At 38.1% G+C, this 20,228-nt stretch overlaps 1 protein-coding gene across 5 annotated transcripts in view; it reads right to left on the reverse strand.

Annotated features, from left to right (window-relative positions):
* Positions 1-20,228, reverse strand: part of SEMA3C (semaphorin 3C) — a 171,970-nt gene that overhangs the window by 112,046 nt on the left and 39,696 nt on the right. The window lies entirely within an intron of this gene.

Raw genomic sequence — 20,228 nt, forward strand, 5'->3', positions numbered from 1 at the left:
TGCTTTTGTTCCGGCCCTCCGGTCCAGTTTAAGAACCCATTGTGGCCCTCCAGTCAAAAAGTTTGCCCACCCCTGGATACTCTGGTAAGCCTGTGCCTCCCACTATTGCTGCATTATTGTAACACTTGCAGCTTAATCTGTGACCTTACCAAGGTCACCGGTTTGAAATGCATGTCTATCCCCTTGGAGCAGTTGCTAGTGTCACTTGTTATTCACAAATCTCTTCAAAAGAAAAGGAGATTCTGTTTTGACATTCTTTGAAAGAAAATAAAATAATTTCATTGTCACAATTTCCATAATAAAAACTCAGATTATCAAATAAAAATGATTTTGCTCTAACATAGTATGATTATAAATTAGACATCAAAATGATCCTGAAACATAGGGTTACATGTTTTAAGTGAGGTTATTGATAAAATATATATATTCTTTTAACTCTGAAAAGTCATATGCTCTCCCAAAAAAGTTATCAAAGAAAACGACAGAAAGCCTTTCCAACGGTTCCCATCTGTCCTTCTTTGCTTGAAGTGAACTGTAGAGCGGATTCTACATGAACTTGCATGAGAAGGAGCTTATGAATTGACATGGTGAGCTTAGACTTACTGCTCCTTTAACTGATCATGTTTTCAAACAATCTTCCCATGCCACCCACTTAGGGGGCTATTAAATGAACATCTCAGGTTCCTCCCATTAGAAAGGTCACAGCCTTCAACTGGAGTGAGTACTAATGTCCCACTGCTGGGCCCGAAAGGAACCTCTGAGTTGTTAGATCTTGGGTGATACCAAGCTCCTTGGGTAGGTTTGGGGTGACTAAGGTGAAAAAGAGTTTAAATTAATATTTTAATTTCAATGTAGGTGGACTGATGCTTATCAGCTGAGCATTCATTATATTCACTGGTGGTCATCTGTGCTCTTCATAGTTTTATGGAGAGGATGTTTACCCAACAGTTAAACCCAGTTACATTATGGCTAATACATAACCTGTTATTTGCCAAAAATAATATCTGCTTGGAAGACCAAGACTAACATCCACATGTGTTTTCTACCAACATTATTTTCTATTTTTGCATTTTCTCATTCTAGTGGTTTGAAATTTTTGAAATGTGGACCCTCTGATAGAACAACATTGTTGACATTTAGATATAGGACAAGACAGAACCAGATTTTTGGAAACACATTTTGAGCGCATCCAGGATGTCCATGCTACCCCACTGTCCATTGGGTTACTGCACAGGGCATGTGTTTTAGACTTTTCTGTCAATTCTGTTTCTTTAATTGGAACGATTATAGATAAGAAATATAACAATCTTATATTTGTAAGTAACATTTCTCTATATAATTATGGATCAGTTGATCTAATCTTTATTATAGTCATATTAGAAAGGAGACTCTATAATTTATTACCTAAAATGGCCCATTTTTGAGCGTGAAAAAGGGAGCTAGTAATAGTAACTTCAGAACAACTGGCATAAATGGGGACTGTCCTTGGCAAACTCAGATGGATGGCTACCATACATAGGAGAATTATTTTTATCTTTATACAGTTGAGAAAACTGTGGCAGAGATGTTTAAATAACATGCCCACATTCGTAGCATCTACTAAGAGGCAGAATCAGGCCTGGCTCCCTGGGGAGTCTGACTCCAGAGTCTTTGATCTTAATCACAGGCCTGGATGACCATGGTAGAATCAACAGGATGAAAACTCAAGGGACCTGAGAGCTACAAGAGGAGGTTATAATGCTAACAGTTTACTTTCTTTGAAATATGCAGTTGCAGCAGCGCCGTTTGAGCTGGGGAGATAACTCCTCCTCCCACCCCACGTTTACATGTCATTTCACGATGAAGCTCTTTTAAAAAATAAACTTTTCTCAATCACACACGTTATGTTGTAACTAGACTTGGCACATATTTAGCTGTCTCGTTATCATGTATTTATATAAAAGATAAGTTTTTATGATGTTATTTCTTGCTTCTTAAACAGGGGTTGTGTGTGAGGAGATATTTTGATTCAATGTATTCAGATAACACAGTTAATAATAGTCTTACATAAATTAGCAAAGGAATTTTAATTAAGTACTGTTTACCAATTTTTAGAGTTTAAAAACTGTTATTATTTCTTGAAGGGCTCTCTGAATATGCAGCTGAAAACTCACTGTTCTTCCAATTTCATGGATTTGACAGGTAATCTGCACTTAAAAGATTCCCCCTTTAAGGCTGCAATTCTGGACATTTGCTATTTTCTGTCCATTTAGAAGCATGTCTACTTTTTAAAAAATATAATTTTATTGATTTCAGAAAAAGGAAGAGAGACAGAGAGAGAGAGATAGAAACTCAAGGTGAGAGAGAATCATGGACTGGCTGCCTCCTGCACGCTCCACACTGGGGACGAAGCCTGCAGCCTGGCCATGTGCCCTGTTCAGGAATAGAACCGCGATCCCCTGGTTCATAGGTCAATGCTCAACCACTGAGGCCATGCCAGTTGGGTATGTCTACTTCTGATACATAATAACGCACCCACACTCAAACGAAAAGGTAGCATGAATAGGAATTAACTGTAAACTAACAAAATTGTCATCTGGAAAGAACAGGATTAGCAAGAGCAGGGGGAGGGTGGCACCGCCATGCTGCCCTGCTTTCAAAGTAACAGTGCCACCCCCACCAGGGGTTTTCCAAGGACACAAAACGCTGCAATGGTGCGAAAAACTATGTCAGGAAAGGAAATCATGCCGATACAAACTATGTACTTCAGGCTTAGAGTTTAAGGATTAATAACCAAAGAAGCACTGTGGATAGAAATTATTTTCTGGGGAAAAGTGTTATAAATAGTGTCTCATTATCTTACTGACACTTGTGTTACTGGGGAGAACTCATTCACTTACTCATTCATCTGTACTGCTGAAGGAGCTAGAACTGAAAAGAAAACGGACCAGATGATTAATGTGGGCTCATGGTCCTTAATGGAAAGAACAAGAGGATACTCTGCCCTGCCAAGGCATCAAGTGTAGCAGAAATTCAAGGTGTTAGTAACCTAAACGGTCACTCCATTTGCCTCCCCTATACTTTGGAATGAAAATTACAGCCCTTGAGATTGAGCTTAAAGCAAAAATCAACATTAGCCCCATCCTCCCCTTCCTCTCCTCTTCCTTCCTCTTATTTCATTCTCACAACCACATGCCACTGGATAATGGGTCAGGAGAAGTAGTCATTGAGGCCCTAACCTCACAAATTTTATCATCAATATATGTTAAAAAAGAAAAGAAAGAAAAAAGTCTCTCTTCACCTCCATCTATGCCTTTCATTAAATTAATTCCTGAATTTAATCAATTTTTTTCTTTTTGTCTTCTTACATATGTATATGTTTTCCTTGAATTAGAGTCAAATTTCTGGCTTCCAAGAATAAATAAATGCTTCAAATGGTGCAAGCTTTAATGTCAGTGAAATGGGGGGGGGGTGGTGAGTAGGGAGGGGAGGGGCGGTCCTTTATGGAATGAGATTCAAATTTTCAGGACATGCTTTTGAGTCATATTTTCAAAACCAATAAATTACTCAATAAAATAAAAATCTCATAAATGTTCAGAAGTTAAAGGGGAAGGAAAAGGCATGAAACACCAAAACAAGAGAGATGGAGGGAGGGAGGGAGGGAGGGAGAGAGGGAGGGAGAGAGAGAGAGAGAGAGAGAGAGAGAGAGAGAGAGAGAGAGAGAGAGAGAGAAATAACTAAATGTCAAGATTCATAGCTAAATCAGCTAGGACATATCAGAATTGCTTATCACTAGGTAAAATATTTGTTTATGGTATACAAAATTTTGGTTTAAAAGATATATGAAAATAAAAAAAAACCTGATTGATACAAAGGGTTGTCTCTCCATCCAAGAATATGTCATAAAAAATAAAATCATGTATTAAGAGAATTTAAATATATCAAAAATATATTTGATAGCTGGCCAGTTCTTGCCTTTCTCTAGACCAGTGATGGCGAACCTATGACATGCATGTCAGAGGTGACACGTGAACTCATTTTTTTGGTTGATTTTTCTTTGTTAAATGGCATTTAAATATATAAAATAAATATAAAAAACATAAGTCTTTGTTTTACTATGATTGCAAATATCAAAAAATTTATATATGTGACACGGCACCGGAGTTAAGTTAGGGTTTTTCAAAATGCTGACACGCTGAGCTCAAAAGGTTCGCCATCACTGCTCTAGACCCATGACCACTTGACAGTAATATAGAGGAAAATATTTTAATCAGACCAGTTACAGCTTAGAGTTAGCATGAAAAACATGTACATGAACTAAAAATTATTTGCTAACTAAGCAAATAGGATTTTTACCAGCACAAACATTTTTACCAGTTAAATGTTACCAGTGTCTTAGTTGCATGTCGTTAATAGCTTATTATTAAGTTTGATGTTTCTAAATATGACCAAAGATATTCTATATTCACAAAGCAGGAAAATGACTCAAACAGCTGGATAATTTTTCCTTCTCCTCTAACACTTTTGTAACTGCAGACCATGCAGACATTGAACTCTGATGTGTGGACTTTTGTTGTGTTACCTAAGATGTTGCTTTAATTTCACCTGACTTTTTTAAAAAAAAATATTTTACTGATATATATATATTTTTTACAGAGAGGAAGGGAGAGGGATAGTTAGAAACATCGATGAGAGAGAAGCATCGATCAGCTGCCTCCTGCACACTCCCCACTGGGGATGTGCCCATAACCGAGGTACATGCCCTTGACTGGAATTGAACCTGGGACCCTTCAGTCCGCAGGCCGACACTTTATCCAGTGAACCAAACCAGCCAGGGCTCACCTTACTTTTTAATATGCCTAAATGACTCAAACACAAAGCATTGACACATTAAAAATACTATTAGGCATTTGCTATCCTAGCTGGTATAAGCTCCCAAATCTCCCTGTATATGAGAAAGGCTTTCAAGTGAGTCTTACAAGGTTATGTATCCTGGACCCCACAATTTCTTTGGGTGGGGCTCAAGATGTATACTTTAAATAAGTCTTCCAGACAATACTGACGCTCAAGCAGGTTTGAGACCCAGTGATCTACACCCCAAGGAGCAAAGACATTTGCCTGTAGGGCTCCACCTTGTTTAATTGATGACCCTACACTGGACCTCAGAAGAAGATGTTCAGTTATAGATGCACAGTTATATCCTATGCCAAAAAACCTCTATGAACAATGTACGGCAAACTAGAGCAACTATCTTAAGATAGTTGGAGATTAGAGCTTTATGTTGTGAATTCATAATACCATGGGATTTTTGAGGAAAGAATTCCAGTCCCCATTTTCACAGACGAGGAAAACATTAAATAACATAAATCATGGCAAAAATATTTATATTTACAAATCACACATACTGAGAGTGCATAAAATGAATAGAAAATTTTTAAAAATGCTTGAAATAAATAGAAAAAAGAAGGCTCAATTATATCAGGTTGAGTTGTCCAAATTCATGAAGCTGCTAAGTGTTGATCAGAGACCATCCTTTTTATATCCTCTCACACAGCTCTGGAATGTTTAATTAGATCAAATGCATTCTAGCCCAGACTGGGTCCAGTTTTAAATAGAGCAAGTATGAGTTAGAGGTAACTCTCCATTGCCTTTTCCATTTATTTTAGGAGCCTTAGTTTGGTGAGGAAACAAATCTTCCCACTCCAACTTGAACTTAAACATAACTGAACCCTATCTATACCTGCAGAACTGAATGGTTATCTGCACAGGATGAAGTTTGGACTCCTTACTTAGAGCTACATTATTTGTCCCCTTCACTGCAACACTCAGATTTTAAAAGAAATTTTGACGGTTCAGGCTTTTTTCTCTTTTCATTTTTCATCATTTGAAATTTCTGCCTAAAAGTCCCTCATGAAACAGGCATTGGGTATATTTTAGTTCACTCCAAGAGAAATAAATAGTGGTGAAAACTCAAGAAAATTCCCCATTATTTTTTTGTATGTGAAAGGAAGAATATTTATTTTAACTATATAGAGGAAGCATTATAACGGTTTCCACATACTCATTTAGATACTTTTTCCCCCCTTTAACTACAGGAATCATTTCCTTTGCTGCTTACAACAAGTATATTGCTAAGTCATGGTATGCCTAGTTTAGAGTTTTGGGTTGTTTTGGAAAAACACCCAGCATAGTCCCAGGAAGGACACCTGATCTTCTGCTCTATGATTTCCAAGTTAATCCCAGAGATTTACATCAAGCCTCAGTTGGGTTCAGTAAGCTCACACATGTTTAAAGGGCCTAAGTCAGGGTACCGACGAGTCCTCTCAATCATGGCTAAATGACTGCATGAACTGAATCTCATATGTTGAAAACAAAGAAGCAGGAGGAAGATTTAAATCTGATTTACAGTTGATATGATTTTAGGTGGGTGTGAGTTTTCCAGGTAAACAATTATACAGGGGCACACGTTTTGAAACTCAACACCCTACTATTGCCACAGTATGTTGACAGTCTCTTGGTTCCACTGGCTGGTAAACTCCTCTGAGACGAGGCATGAGGCCTTATTTGGTGATGAGAGCTTGGCTTCCAGCTCAGTGGCTGATACAGAAAATGATTCTGAACTGAAACTTCAAAATCTTCAACACCTGTCACATATGTTGTGCTTTAGGAGTTCTTTTGTAATCTGTCAAACTATTTTTTAAATAATCTGCTTTCAAGAATGGCTCATCGATTTGAGCTACAAACTCATTTAAATTTGAGAAACAACATTTTAATGAAGAGGTAGAAAATATAAAAGTCTGCGTATATAACACCTACTAGTTTTTATCCAAATAAGCCTGACTTCCTATGAAATAATCTGGTGGTTAAATGTATGCCTAGTAAAGGCGTATAGACTAGTGCTTTTATGCCACATTCCATTCAGCAATAATACTATTTCCCAGGAGAAATTAATGTGTAGTTCTTACTGAATAAAGTTAAAATTAGGACTATGGTCCAGCAACTTAAGTTTATAATAATAAGTTTTTAAAAAGATTATGAGCCCAGCCAGCATGGCTGTGCTTGAGTGTCTACCTAAGAACCAGGAGGTCATGGTTCAATTCTCAGTCAGGGTACATGCCTGGATTGCAGGCTCTATCTCCAATGTGATGTTTCTACCTCTCTCTTTCTCCCTCTCCCTTTTTCTCTAAAAATCAATAAAAATAATAAATGAAAATCTTAAAAAAAGATTATGAATCTTTCCTGACAGTCAGCTATTTTCTGCTTTCTTCGTTAAGATTTTGGGACTGTATGAACACGCTTAATACTTCCCCAAGATACTTTTCCATTTGTATTATTGCTGCTTTTCAGAGTGAAACACCATCGTGTTTCTGTCCTCATGAGCTTGGACGTACAGTAAGTCTAACTGTGCCCCATGCAATACCGCTGCACATGGCCAAGAAAACCATCTGAACACAGCAAAACCTATAGACAGCCTGAGCTCTGGCCAACAACGTGGTTGCTACAGTGGCATTATTCTGTTTCCACTTGATAGTGTTAAAATAATCTCAGTCAGGGAGCAACAGGTAAGATTAATGGACAGAAACCCAGAATGGGGGTTTGCGATCCAAAGCGGCAGAGGTCAAGGGCCCATGGTCATTATTCTTCCAGCAGTGGCAGCAACAGAGCTGGCAAGTACATTCAATCACAGGGATAAACAGTGAGTAGGCGGCCACCCACACAAACCTTTGCTTGCTGGCTTGGTTCTTTGCATAGAATACCACGAAGGCACGTGTTGCTGGGCTTGAAACATTCTGTTTGGGGAGACCCGCTGCTACGTTAGTGCTTTTCCTCCCCTAGGCACCTGTGAAGCATACTTTTGCATTTCTTCTTTAATTGATGTTTGTTTATTTAGTGTCAGAAATGTTGACATAGTTTTATGTGTGACTTTAAATCAAAGGCATTGCAGGAATGGAATAATATGGATTTTCACTTAATTAACAAAGACCTGTATCCAGTTGACAAAACACAAGAAAATGAGAGCATACCAATATAAGCATTCCTTTGCCATTTTATTTTCTGACAACGGTACTATATATTATGACTATGGGGGGCACATTAAAAAAGTTATTTTTTATTATATTCAGGAAAACTTTGAATTTTAAATCTATTCATCTATCCACTGTTCCTAAGCAATAGGAATGTCTATCCTTAAAAAATTATCTATATCTCTATAGCTACATATACATTTCCAAAGGATATTGCTTCCAGATATCAGTTAGTTCTGAAAACGTTGTGTAAATGTATTAGAAAAATGCAGTCACTTGTGATAATGTAATTTACAACTAAACTTGTCATTGAATAGCACGATGACACATATTTACTTGCAATGGTTTTCAATATTATAGGCTTGCTTTGAATAGCCAATAAAATACCTAAATTTAAGGAGTTACTGCATTTTATGGCCACTTCACATTTAAAAAAAGTATTTGTAGTATTTGTGCTGCTATATCAAGTCAAATATATACTGAGCCAGAATTCAGCTCTGTTCACACAAATAAAATAGTTATAACTTTAAAGGCTCAAAGCCCTTAGTGAGATGATCTCAAAATTCAGAAATCTGTAACTATTATTGAAATAATAATATTCATTCTTTCAAAGAATAATCTTGAGTGCATATTACTTGCCAAGCACTAGGCTTTGAGAATACAATGTTGAATTAAACACCATGCCTCTATGGAGTTGTTATTCAATGTTTACTTTAATGCTGCAAAGGTTATTATGTTGTTACTGAAGTAATCTTCAATTATCTAGTGATTAGAGAAAATATCAAGAGAGATTGGATATAATGTAAGCGATTAAAAATAATAATAAAGAAAAACAAAAACCACCACTAATACATTATAGCCTCCAAAATCTTTAGCCAGATGAGATAATTTTTATCCCCATAGATTCATATAGACGTAGATGGTTCTTAAATCTACCACTCTAGATTCCACTTCTCTCCTGAGCTATAAAAATGTCATTTTCTGAAATGCCTACTAAATATCTCTTTCTGATTTTCTAAGTGTAATTTCAACTCAGTATGTGTTGATCAGAACCCATTATCTTAACTTCAAACCTGCTCTTTGCCTTGTTTGCCTTCTGCTGATAAAGGTGTTGTGATTTCCCGGACACCTTGAATCAACATCTTTCATTCCTTCTCATTGTGTCCCCAGCTCTCACCATGTCCTTTCTTCTGGATTTGATACTACCCTACACCACATAGTAACTAGTTCTTTTCATCACTTGAATATTGAAATGATTCTTAATCTTAATACATGAATTTCTAAATCTTACATTTTTTTTAAAGCTATACATGTCTGTAGGTCAATGTGACCCGTAGGCGGCAATCTGTGGCTTGCAGAATAGAGTGCTGCACTTCTCTCTTCCAGGGAAGACAAAACAAATAGCAGATTTGAGGCAGCACCAGAAACAGCAACTACCCCTTCCTTTTCTAGGTCCCACACTTGTATTTAAAAATAAGACTTTCGTTATTAATATACATATTCATTAGTAATATATTTGTAACCAGCTAATGACGATATACTTTCCTTTCTCTGGAAGCAAAGATTATTCATGAAATTTATATGATGATGTATGTCAAAACATTGGGAGAAATTCCACAAGTAGCAGAGCGCAGGATTCCAGTGAGTGTCTGTGTGGTTCACTAGCCTGCTATTGTGGCTATACCAAGTGTCATAAAAGGAACTGGGGCAAACAACCAACAACATTTGAAAAACAAGTTATCTGTAAATCAGCAATTGCCCAGATTACATGCATTTTAAACTTGCTTTGTTAACACAAAAGCTGTATTGTAACATTAAAAGACACATTTAAAATTAGATCAGAGAAGATTATTTACTATTCCTCAAACTCAAGTTGAATGTATATTTAGATCACAAAATGTTTTGTGTATATTAATGGAATGAATTCTGACTAATTTTAACTACAATGAGAAAAGTGGAGGTTTTTCAAAAGGGTATTTTTATATAAAATCCTGATATTACACTGAGTACAACTTTTAATAACTTGAATGAACGAACTAGCATGACCCCTCTCCCCCTCATACACAGATTTGGAACATTAATTGTGAATTTAATGTTCACAATTAACTATAATTAGCTAACAAAGTGATAATAAGTGTATTTCAGCAGCAAAGAAAATTAGCGTCTCATTACAAGACTAGCAGAGATTGCTTGATATATAAACCTACTTATTCAGATTTTGTAGTCTATTCCATAGGTGCATTCTAAAATGTTAAAAGCACAAATTTTCTGTGTTACTTTTAATATTTATAGCCTCATAAAAACTCTCAAAGAAGTAAAAATGTGCAGTGGGTGATGTTTATCTACATAGCCTCACTCCCATTTCCATAATCTTCTCCCTCTCCTTTCCAGACCCCACACCAGGGTTGAATTTTACTGACTGATGTTCTCCGTGCCAGGCACTGTGGCAGGAGGAAAGTGAATCAGAGGAGCCATGAGCACTACGCTTTTGATTAATATGTTTTCCTCCTGTTGGTATTGAGAATCATAGGATTTATTGCTCCATGTATTATCTGCTTCCCCAAACCAGTATCTCCTTTTCCTGAGAGCACCATTCATTTAATAGCATCTTATCAGTGTCTGGAATTCAGAATTCACTATCGTCCTTGGCCCCGAGTTCCTCCTTCCTCAAACCAAAAAGGCTGTAGTGCCCTATGTGTTCTAATTCTCATCTCTAGCTCTAATTTAAGATACCTCTCCTTCCCGCTTCTTTCTTACCAATCTTCCTTTGCCTTGTTACCAAAGTTTACTTTCTTATAGAATAGACGATAACAAATAATCAGAAACTCTAATGCTAAAAAAATTTTCACAATCTCTCCGTTTAATATGTTTTTATTGATTTTTTAGGGAGAGGGAAGGAGAGGGAGAGAAACATCCATTGACTGCCTCTTGCATGCCTCCTACTGGGCATGGAGCCCGCAACCTAGCCATGTGTTCTGACTGGGAACCAAAGGGGCGACCTCTTGGGGCATGGGGCCATGCTCAACCAACCGAGCCACGCTGGCCAGGGTTGTCTCTCTCTTTCTTGCAAAGTAAAACGTTAGCCTGTAACACAGAGCTCTCCGTGGTGTTTCTGATCTCTTTATCCCATATTTAGTTTCTACTATGCTGCCGGGGTCCAACCCCAGCGGGTCCAGGGGTCCCCAAAGGCGTGGACGGAGTCGGCGAAGAAGGAATGACACAGGGACTTCTCCAGCCAGGTTTGGTCCAGGCTTTCCAGCCAGGCTCAGTGTCCAGGTTCCAGTCAGGTTCTCCTGCCAATCTCTGTAGTCAGGTTCAGTCCAGGATCCCTTGCCATGTTCTCCCGCTATGCTCTGTCTCTAGGCTCCGAGGCCAGTCCCTCTCCAGGATCCTCCGGCATGCTCTCGCCAGCGAAGTTCTTCTGTCTCTAGAGAACGTTCTTTGTAGGTTCTGTGCCTAGGCTCTGTCTCTCTTGGTCCTGTCTTCCAAGCCTTGTGTCCTTAGTTCTGTGTTCTGAGTTCTGTCTCTCTCTGTCTGGTTCTGGGTTCTGTCTTCTTGATTCTGTTCTAAGTTCTGAGTGTTTCTGTCTTGTTACAACTGTATTTATACCAGTTGATTCAATCCTATCAATCTCTATTACAAAGGTTAGGGCGTTTCTTATCTCCATTCCAGGGAGAAAAGATTATGTAGTTTAAGCATGATTGTTCGTAGTTAAAGGGATTAATTACCCGCCTGGCACTTAGTTGAGGGGTTTTATTCCCTCCCTAACTTCAGGGGAAAATCCCTACCTGGGGATTCAACCTTTCTCAGAGAGGTGACCTTGGTTAAAACACAGCCCCAAGAAGGTGAGCAAACATATTAAGAACCGTATGCCATATATGCCAGGTCCCTTGAAACAGCAAGGATGGACCGGCTCCCGGCACTATGCCATCTCTTATTGAGCACTAAGCACTGTGCACTCCTCACTATAGAAACAGGCTCCATCAGTGCTTCTTTCTCCACCGGGAATGAGCTTGTCCCACCTGGTAGCATGACATCACCTTTCTAAAGTGGCCAAAGGCCATCTTGCAAGCCCCTTTCTCTTCCATGTCTTGTCTGACGCCACTAATCGAAGTCAACATCTTCCTCTTCCATGGTTCCATAGCACCTTGCCATTGTCTCCATTAAAGTGGTCTGCAGAGTTTACATTATATCAGCTATTTCCCCCGTTAGACTGTAAACTTCTTGAGACCAAGGACCACTTAAATTTTGAAAAGCAATTCTTTATTCCTTTCATTCAGCACATTAATGTGTTAAATAGATTTTCTCTCTTTTAACTGAACCAAAGCCAGACTTTTCTTATTTTTAGATTAGAAAATCAGAGGTTGACACGCTAAATTACCTAGTCAGGATTCTTGTCTTCCTGGACACCCAGCCTCCTATGCTACCCACTATGCCGTAATAATAAACATGATACTGCCAGAGGATGCACCATGTGTCAGGGCCTTTTCCACTTATTTTACGTGTTAATTCTCACAACTCTATAGCAATCTCTATTTTATGAATGCAGAAACTGAAGCACAGAGATCTTCAATGGGTTTCCTGAGATAACGCAGCTAAGATAACACGGAGCCAGAATTAAACACGGGAGTTTGGTACCAGAGCCCACATTCTTAAGTTCTCTATGGGATTTGTATTTTAAAAGAGTACAACAGAGACAGTTTAAAGAAAGTCTTTCTGAAGGGAGAGTTAGGCGCTTGTGCCCTCTGGGTGGGAAGAAGAAAGACCCTTCTCCCCCCCACTCCGCCCTGGAGTCCTTCAAATCAGACCACAGACGCCACGCCTCCTTGCTTTATAGGAACTGCTTGCCTTAAAGGAGTATGTGTATTTTTCCTGAGCGAGTTCAGGCTTTAACACTGGCCACTGTTAATTTATGCTCCTCTATAAAAGTCAACATGATTTCTGGATGTAAATTTGTCGTGCCTTACTAATGAACTAAATTGTGTTTGCTGTCAGCGTTCCATTTAAGTTGATGTGACGCATTCATTAGCACATATGAACTTACAGCTGTAAGAAATGCACAAAAGTTTCAGAAGCTCCACTCAAAGTCAGAGGGAGGAGGAGGATGAAGAGTTAAAAGATGTGAGGAAAAAAATAAAGATTTTATTTTATGTAACTTGGACTATAAAACACTTTCTAATACACCACTTTAATGGCTACTTCCTCATTTGAAGACATTTAATTTTTCTGCATGAACTGCATGATCAGTTTCACAGTCACTGCCTTATATGCAAAGGTCCCTACAGAGCTGGCTCACACTTATTCTTCTAAATACAACTCTCATTCAGATGGTTTATATGCTCATTTATTAATGCGCTTAGTCTACAGATGTTTACTGGGTGACTATTATGTTTCAGGCACTGTTCTTGGTGCCAAAGGGTGCTGAAGTGGTGGTGAATACAACAAAGTCCCTCCCTGTCCACATAGTACTTACATTTTAGTAAAAGAAAGAAATCAGAGATAATTGTAGTCTCTCTCTCTCTCTCTCTCTCTCTCTCTCTCTCTCTATATATATATATATATATATATATATATATAAATAAATAATTCTCAAATTACTTTTTGGTCTCAACATTCCTGTGCACTCTTAAAAATTATGTAGCTCAAAAAATTAGTGTTAGGTCTCTTTTTGTAGATACTCACAATAATAGAAATTAAAATTGAGAAAAATTCAAATATGTGTAAATGTATTAACAAATAACCACAACACACACTATACATAAGTAATATGATTTTATGAAAATAACTATATTTTCAAAGCAAAAATTTAGTGAGTGGAGTGGCAGTGTTTTACATTTTTTCAGATCTCTCTAATGTTTGGCTTCACAGAGGAGAGCTGAATGTCCGTATCTACTTCAGGATTCAGTCTATTGCAATATCACCTGTAATATAGCTTCTAGAAAACTCCACTATACAGTCATAAAAGTCAGAGAAAGATAAATATCACATGATCTCACTCATTTGTGGAATATAATGAACAACATAAACTGATGAACAAAAATAGATCCAGAGACAGAGAAGCATCGATCAGACCGTCAAACCTCAGAGGGAAGGTGGGAGAGAGTGGGGGAAAGGGGAGAGATCAACCAAAGGACTTGTATGCAGGCATATAAGCCTAACCAATGGACACAGACACCAGGGGGGTGAGGGCATGAGTGGGGGTGGGAGGGGAGACAATGGGGGGATTACACATATGTAATACCTTAATCAATAAAGAAAAAAATTAAAAAAAAGAATGAGAGAAAAAATCTACATCCTACGACTATTTGGGAACCAGTCTTGACCTGATGGAGCTCCTGGCGAGGACGTTGGGGACCTCAGTGATCTCTACACACACTTTGAGAACCACTGGTATAAGGGAAGAAAGCAAAGGGCAAAGGATGGGGGTAGTAATTTTAGATAAGGGTCAGGAAATACCACTCTAAGGAAGCTGAGCTGAGGTTTGAAGAACAACCCCAAACAACTGTAAGCATGGAAAACAAGAAGCACAAAGGACCCAGAGTAGGGAAGAGCTAAAAAATTTGAGAACCTGAAATGAGGCCAATGTGGTGAGAGTGTGGTGAGCAAGGGAAAAAGTAGCATGAACTGTGGTTGCAGAGCAAGCAGAGCCAGACTGAGCAGGGCAGAGGTCATACACTAGTGGTCTGTGGTTCTGATCTGGACATCTGTCTTGCAGATGTAGTTTTGTCTGCACAGTGCTTCTTCCCCTCTATTCCTATCGAACCAAGTATTTTGAAATGAGGATTTCACAGAGAAATCTGGATTCTCTTAAACAGATCAGAACACTGGTAGAGATACTTCTAAGTAGGGCAACGAGAGCTAAGTAGCACTGCACTGCACCAGAGGGAGCCACAGTCTCCACCACTCCTTACTGCTTTTTCAAAGGGGAAGCCCTCCCCTTTGCAGGCATCCTGGCCTGTTTCGCTTATTAAAGTCACCTTCCCCATCTCACAGACGTGTCCTATGTGTGAGACCTCTAAGAGGGACTCATTGGCCTATGTAGCATTTGTTTTTGATTCCCAGTTAAATCGGAAATCTTTGAATTGTGGTAACATATTCTCACATACGCTTTTAAAAGACAACCAGTTGTGTGAAAAAGAGATTTTAAGGGGCAACAGTAGATGCTCCTATTAAAATGTTCACCATGCTCTGGCCCAGCCCGCATGGCTCAGTGGTTGAGAGTCAACCTATGAGTCAGGTCATGGCTCCATTCCCACTCAGGGCACATGCCTGGGTTGCAGGCTGGATCCCCAGTAGTGGGTGTGCAGGAGACAGCAAATCAATGATTCTCTCTCATCATTGATGTTTCTATCTCTCCCTCTCCCTTCCTCTCTAAAATCAATAAAAACATATATATTTTAAAAAGATTAAATGGGTTTTGGTGGTGACCTACATTTTATGTCCCAAATTATGATCACTGAATAGCTCCTTAAGCAATATAAATGAAAGGCTTTGATAATATATGTTAGGCCACACTGAAAGTCCCACAAATTTTTCAATTCTTTGTCAACTGGACCTTTCACATGCAAAATACTTATTCTTAAGCAGTGTGAAAGTACTTGTCAGTAAGATGAAAATGCTGCTGGTCTCAGAGAGCTTTCGTTGCTCCTTCCATCATTGCATTGCTCCCAGCAGTGCCTGGGGAATTGCTTCCAGCATCCCGCCAAACTGGACCCAAGAGACTGCAATGATTACATCCCAGTGGTGTTGACATTCAGCTTTGTCCCACAAGCTGCCGAGGACAGGCAGGGCGCCATCTGTCACGTTAGATGGCCACATAGCTAGCTGTAAGTGGTGGAGATTACTTTTCTGACATGCTACACAGTTTGTTTCTGAGCCAACCTTCTAAAGTCTGAAGCAGTTAGAGTTATATTTGGAAAGAGATCATGGCAAAATTATGGGTATATATTGATCATATGCCTGATCAAATTTTAAATCGTAATACCACAGGAGACATGCATAAGTCACCTTTAATGAAAACATGTGCATTTACAACATGTTTCCTAATTTATTATGTATTTCCAGTATGGCATTTGTTAATCACGCCCTACTTAATTCTTCAAATTTGGAACATTTTGCCTCGTTGTCCTCCAACTATCAAGCTCTTTGTAACATAAAGTTCTTTTACTTCAGCAGAAACACTCTATATTAAAACGTATTATATTTTAAATCCCTCTATAGATTCAAGTGTGATTTTAATCAGCATATACTCTCTTACCTAATCTTGTCTCAATGTCTTCTTGCCATTTGGTGATAATGGCCACTGACGTTTGAAACAGTATTTTAACTACATTTCTCTTTAAATACATTTATTGACAGGTAGAACTACAAAAAAAATACATTCATCCCATTGTTTTCCTTTGCTTTTAAAATTAAATTCCATCTTTATACAGTTTTAGTGATTATATAATCTAGGTATATTTTCCCATGTAGTCTTTTGTTATACATTGATAAGAAAATTGATTGCAAAAAGTACTTTGTATTTTTAACACTTCCCCAAATTAACTTTGCAAATTTTAAAATGTAAGAGATAATTTATGATGTGTGAGATTGGATATAGTATAGTTTGAAGCAATATGACCGAAAGAAGGCAAAATTCCTCTCAATAGATTCAATTTAATGAAGTCCCACTAAGGGTAGAATTTTTTTCTTTCAACCTAAATCACACCTTTGGTTAGAGTTTTTGTAATCACAAGTTTAAAATTTATGTTCTTCATTCAAATATAATAACTCTTTATGATCAGAACCTCTTCCATAAATGTTATGTTCACAGTGGAATTTATTGTATTTGTTTCAAGTTCTGTAGAATGCAAATGAATATATTTTTTAAAAACTGGCATTCGGACACTGAGGTAATTTAGAAAATTTTATGTTGTAAGCTACAAAAGACAAAAGTAATTATTGTATGGGGTAGAGGGTGAAAAGAATAAAGAATGGTACCCATCAGGGAAAGTATTTTGTGTGCTATTCCAGTGATGAGTATATGTTATTATACATTTGTCCAAACCCATTGAATATACATTATCAAGAGTGAACCCTAATGTCAGTTATGAACTCTGGGTGTTAATGATGTATCAGTGTAGGTTCATCAGCTGTAATAAATGTACCACTCTAGTGGGGGAGGTTATGCATGTGTAACGGCAGGAAGTATAAGGTAAATCTCTGTACCTTACTTTCAATTGTGCTGTGAATCCAAAGCCACTCTTCAAATTAAAAAAAAAATAGTGCTCAAGTTCCAGGCTTGGGCACTGGGGTATAGAAGGCTTCCCTTTACTAAGTACAGGACAAGAAAGAAAAAGGAGTTTGGGAGAGGAGAAGGAGTAGGTGGTGTTCAGAGTTAGACAACTTGAGTTTGAAGATGCCTATGGGATATGGATTTTCATATTGATGTCTAGCACATCGTTATATACAAGAACGTTGGATATAGAGGCCATCTAAATTGGAGAAGCTTCTGATAGCATGAAGAGGGACATGGAAGCCATGCCAGCGGGTAAGATTGCCCAGAGTGTGGAGTAACCCTATGGGCACTGATATTTATGGAGTAGGTACAAAAGAAAGAACTTGAAAAGATTATAAAGAAGTTACCAAAGAGGAAGAAAATGACTTGAAAGAATATCGCCATTAAAGCGAATGAAAATAATATTTTCAAGGAGCAAAGTGGCCCATAGGGTCAAATGTTATAAAGAGATCAAGCCAGATTTAGACTGCGAAGTATTTTAACATGGCAGTGAAGGGTCAGGTGCCTCTTCCATAAGTTAAGCATCGCAATTGCAGAGCACTGAAGAGTAATGGGGAGGAGAGGACACGGAGACAGCAAATACAGAAACACATCCAAAGAGTTTTGTACTGAACAGAAGTCAGGTAGGTACGGCTGGAAAATGGATCTAAGAAGGAATTTTTTAATGATGGTAGACATCTCAGCATGTATTCATAGAAATGGTCACTTAAACAGGATTTGTTGAAAACACAGGAGAAGGATGGTGGTAAGTGATGGATCAAAGCCCGCTCATAGACAAAGGATGTAGGACTCCAGAGCGCAAGGAATCAAATAGCCTTAGCAAGAGGGACACTTGTGTTTCATGGTTGTTGTTGTTTTCGTTCAGAAGGGCAAGAGGCAGAGCGATACGGCTACAGCACGATAGCAGGCACCTGACTGTGCTTTAAGATGATGCTACAGGAAGAAGGGAAGGCAAAGGGACACACATTCCAAACACATATAACATGTTGTGAAACCCCGTTTCAGGCCATGTACTAAATTATTCAAAAAGTACATATGTATTGAGCTAAAATCATAGTATCAAACACCAACATGGAGTAAGAATAGCAGGAGGAAAACCGCAGAGAGGTTAGCTGGTATTGAAAATCAGTTTGGACACACAGTCAAATGTAATTCAGAGTGACCTTGGGCCAAAAGACTTAATAAGGCTTCTCTATCCAGTTTACAGAACTTCTAGTTCTCTTTGTAGGAAGCTAATCTAGTACTTCCCTAACGAGATCCGCACCCACCCATCCTCCCTTCAACCAAATACCCTTTTTTACTTCATCCCCTATTGCTCCATTTCCCACCCACTCCGTTTCAGCCCCACTGGCCTTCCTCCTAGACTGTTCCAGGAAGGCTCCCACACCGCTTTGGACCTTTCCTCTGTCTAGAATGCTCTTCGCACAGATATGCCCTTGGTTTTCCCTCATCTCCTTCAACTCTCTGCTCAAGTCTCACAGTCTCAGAGGCCTACCCTCACCAGTTCAGTGCTGCAGCCTTCCCTTCCCATCCCTGCAGAACACCATCATCCTGCCTTTTCTTTTCTACAGTGCTCAGCACTAAGATACTGATATTTTACTCATTCATCATGTTTTATGATTTTATCTGTCTCCTTCCACAAGAATGTAAAGTCCACTAAAGTAGAAGCATTTACTCTGTTTAATGATGTATTCAGATCGGAGTATCTGGTACATAATATGTGCTAAATAATATTTATTAAGTGAATGAATGACTTTGAATGGTGTGAAGATTTATTATATTTAAAAATCATGATGACTGCCTACATTAGAAATACATGTTACATATTTACAGAAATCTTTCAAAAGATCTATGCCTTTCAGTGTATTCTGGGGGAAAGGCAATTGAAATGTTCATTCTTACCTCCACTTGTAACCAGTAACCTCATCCAAAATTAGAACATGTAACATGAGAAATAAATCAGCGTATCCTCTAGGAAGCTCCTTGCACTAAATATTCAATAATTATTATGCTATAGAAGTATAACTTTGATGATTAAAAAAATAAAGTTAACTTGATCATTAGGGAATATAGCGATGTTTCTGATAAAGAATTGTCCTTCACTATAAAACTTCATACGTGATTTGTTGTTGTTGTTGCCTTGGGAAGGAAACACATATCACACACATAGTCTCAAATTATCAATCATTTTACCCAAGAAGTCAATAAGAATATGATTATTCTTCTGAAGGAAACTCAACTATTACTCTATCTACATTTTCTTAGCTAATCTTGAATATTATATTCAAAATTAGTATACTCAAAAACTTGGAGGGACCTGGAGAGTATTATGCTAAGCAAAATAACCCAGTCAGAGAAAGACAAGTATCACATGATCTCACTCACACATGAAATCTAATGAACTAAATAAATTAATGAACAAAACAGATCCAGAGACATAGAAGCATGGAACAGACTGTCGAATCTCAGCGAGAAGGTGGGGCGTGGGCGAGTGGAAAGAGATCAACTAAAGAACTTGTAGGCATAACCCATGGCCAAGACAACAGGGTGATGGAGGCCTGGGATGGGGGGCAGAGATGGGCTAGAAGGGGTCCATGGAGGAAAAAAGGGTACATATGTAATACTTTAAACAATAAAGATATATATATATATATATATATATATATATATATATATATATATTTTTTTTTTTTTTTTAAAAACCTGTAAGATATAAGGAAAATTTGAAAGGTGCTTTATGATGAAGTCTTTTTTTTTTTTTTTTAACCACAGCATAGGAGCATCAGCTTCCAAGAAAATAGATTGTTATTTCCTCTGAATGTAGTCTGAGTTTTATTCACTACTTCCAAGAATAATGGACAAGTTTTGGCACCTTTGAAGGAGTTTTGCATGTGTAATTCATTAGGAAACTGAATGCTAACGTTGCTACATTCTGCCAGAGCTTATCT

This window comes from Myotis daubentonii, chromosome 10 (genome assembly GCF_963259705.1).
Source record: "Myotis daubentonii chromosome 10, mMyoDau2.1, whole genome shotgun sequence".
Lineage (NCBI taxonomy): Eukaryota > Metazoa > Chordata > Mammalia > Chiroptera > Vespertilionidae > Myotis > Myotis daubentonii.